Raw genomic sequence first — 3,131 nt, forward strand, 5'->3', positions numbered from 1 at the left:
TTAGTATGAAAAACAGCATTAAAACAATTTTTATAAAGATGGAGTATACATACCTTATTCTATACCCTGGCCATTCCATGAACAGCCTGACTTCTCTCAATCACACCTCTTAGCCTTTGGAGTGGTGCTATAAAGGTACATGAAATGCCTGCCCGATGCCAATTTTTCACCATGAAAATTCATAATGGCTTAAAAAATAATATGCTGGATTTCAAAATTATGTACTTTCATTTGAAAAAGTTACAATAAATACTTCCAAAACTATAGGGTTCATAACACCTTGCATCTATGAGTAAACATTTACTTAGGCATTGTCAAATTCTGTTTAGTAACTTCCCATGAGCCCTCTCATCTCAGGAAAGTCAACAATAAACTGTTTTCTTCTGTATCTTCCGTTGCCCACTTTTAATAATGAGAAGAATGCCATGTTTGAAATCAGCTGCTTCTCCTTAAGTCTCAGAGTTTATGTTCTGTTTCAGTGTTACCTTATTGTATACATACAGAAGGGATCTCTCAGCTATGGAAGAAAAAAAGCAAAGCAACCCTCCCACTTCAGGACTTACAAACTGATACCCTTCTTTGTTTAAAAAGTTAACTTTAAAGGTTAAAGATCAAGAACAGTCAGTTTCCAAAAACCTAAACTGATGCCAAATCACAAAGTTACTCAATAGTTATTGCAGACAGCTTTGACTTTGGGGGGGGGTCATCTTGGGTGGCCTCGGTGTGAGCACTGATCTTTGGATGCTCATGCACATCCTCCTCCTTTTCTGCAAGCCCACCAGGAGACCCCAAAGGGAAAGAACTTTCACAATTCTGGATTGAGGAGTCCTGTGAAATCACAAGTATTTGAACAGAAAAGTTGCTTTCAAAAGTGTTTTCTCCAAGAGCATACTGAACAAGAGTCTCTTCCCGCTCCTGGTTTAAGTAGTCTGGCACTAAGAAATCACTTCATGCTTTAGGCAATGGGTACATCTTTATTGAGCAAGCCCTGGTGAACATTTTTACAGTGGTCACACTGAAATGGTTTAATTACCAAGTATGGATAAGCATGAGCTGTTTTAGGTTCTGAATACGAGTGAATCGAACCCCACAGTTTAGACATTGGACAGGTCTGTCTGGACCATTTGGACTTGGTCGCTCTATACTGCTGGTAGAAGGAGCAATGTAGAGTTGGAAGGGATACTGAACATTTTCTGTCATCATTGTCTGTATGAGCACTGGTGTTAGAAGTGATTTGAAGTGTAGGCAACCTCTCTGTAACTCCTTAATCTAATGAACCTATAGGGGAAGACTGTGGACTAATCAGAAGGTCCTCTTGAACTGGTTTACTTCCCAGCACTGTCTGCTGACCACTCAGTGAGCTCTGAGATGCACTGACAGGCTAAGACACTTCCTCATGGACTTCCTCAACACTTAATCTTTCTACTTTGACCTGCACATCTCTTCTGTCCCTAGAGGCAAGGTAGTTTTTGTACTCTCACAAGTCACATAGTCACTCTTCTACAGCCTCAGACAGGCCAGCAACTCTAACATCTCGTTATTTTCTGTCTGGTTTGCTTTCTCAGGCTGAATCCTTCAATCAATTCCAAAAGGAAAAGTCCATGCAAAAGCTAAAGAAGAGTCAACTGGCTGATTTCTATTTTCTGCATAGGAAGTTGAGAAATTCAATACTTGGGTTGAACTTGTTTGTGTGCTACAGTTTACGGGACTCTCAGGAGACATCACAATGTAGCTTTTGCGTTTTCTTTGGGATTCTCAGCAGACAGGAATGGTCCTTTCCACAACACTGCAAACTGAAGACACTGGAGAAATACTTTCATCTCGAGAAGTAAAATTGCAGTTAGAATTATTTTCTTGCCCAGAATCTAGACCATTTTCTGGTTGGCTATGTGGTGTATTCCACAAAATACTTGATTTCATGAACTCTAATCAGTTACTAGCAACACAAAACATTTGCATATAGCTGCATTTGCATATAGCATCAATAATATTTTCTGTATTAATTGGCAGAGTGGCTGTGTAAGCATATTCTAAAAGAGGTATAAAGCCAGTCACTGAAAATTGATGTGATACAAAACATTTTTGTTCTAATCCTCTGCTTGGCCCACACGTTTTTTGCAAAAGAAATCACTGCAAGTTTCTAGTACCACCTTTTGAGCCTGAAAAATTTTATGCTGGAAACGAAAAGTGAAATCAAAAAAAATGTCCATCATTTGATAACATATTTAGTTTTCCCTGCATTTCCTGGCTGTGGGAAGAGGAGCTGTGAGTAAATATTTTCACACCCATCTTTTTTTTAACCTCTTCTACTGATGCTCTTCAAGGATGCAATAAATCAGAAATGTCCTGCTGGCAGCAGGGGTTGGAGTGAAGCCCGCGACTGGCTCTTCTCCCCCACACCCACCCGAGGCTCAGGGGACCCTATCTTGGCAGCCCACCTAGGCCAATGTGCAGCCTGAAAGTGGGCATCCATGGTGTTGCCACTCTTCAGCCCGTGTACCTACTACGTGTGAGAGTACAAAGCACTGGGAGAAGGCCCGGCGCCCCTACTTCTATACCTTCTGTGTTATGATGGATTGTATCACCCGGAACTGTAACCTGAAATAAACCCTTGCTTTAATTTGCTCTTGTCAGGTATTTTGTCACAATAATGAGACAAATAACAAATACAGAGGCTGTGACTTTTTATTTTTTTTATAATGTTCTTTTTTTACATGTATTTAGTGTGTGTGTGTGTGTGTGTGTGTATGCAGTTTTGATTGAGAATATTTATATGGAAGTTAAAGGACTACATGTGGGAATCTTCTACTTTTTCTACTGTATATATCCAGTGGATTGAACTCAGGTCCTTTGGCTTAGGGTCAAATGCCTTTTCTTCATGAGGCAGTTTGCTTTCTCCAGTGTCCTCTAAAAATCATTTATTTTAGAATTTCAAACACATATAGGCACACAATGTACTTTGATACTCTGATTATCTTCTCATTTCTCTCTCTTTCCCACTGAACCCCTCTTCACCTCATCAATTTCCTTCCTACTTTTGCTTCTTTTAAATTTTTATGACCTATGTTATTTAATTATGGTTTCCTGCATGATTAGATGTAGTGAATATGTATTTGAACAGGGGTAACTTA

General features: G+C 39.5%; 1 pseudogene; it reads right to left on the reverse strand.

The window, feature by feature from the left end:
• Positions 1–935: 935 nt before the first annotated feature.
• Positions 936–2,289, reverse strand: LOC130867837 (zinc finger and BTB domain-containing protein 44-like; annotated as a pseudogene).
• Between the last annotated feature and the right edge of the window lie 842 nt (positions 2,290–3,131).

This window comes from Chionomys nivalis, chromosome X (genome assembly GCF_950005125.1).
Source record: "Chionomys nivalis chromosome X, mChiNiv1.1, whole genome shotgun sequence".
Taxonomy (NCBI): Eukaryota; Metazoa; Chordata; class Mammalia; order Rodentia; family Cricetidae; genus Chionomys; species Chionomys nivalis.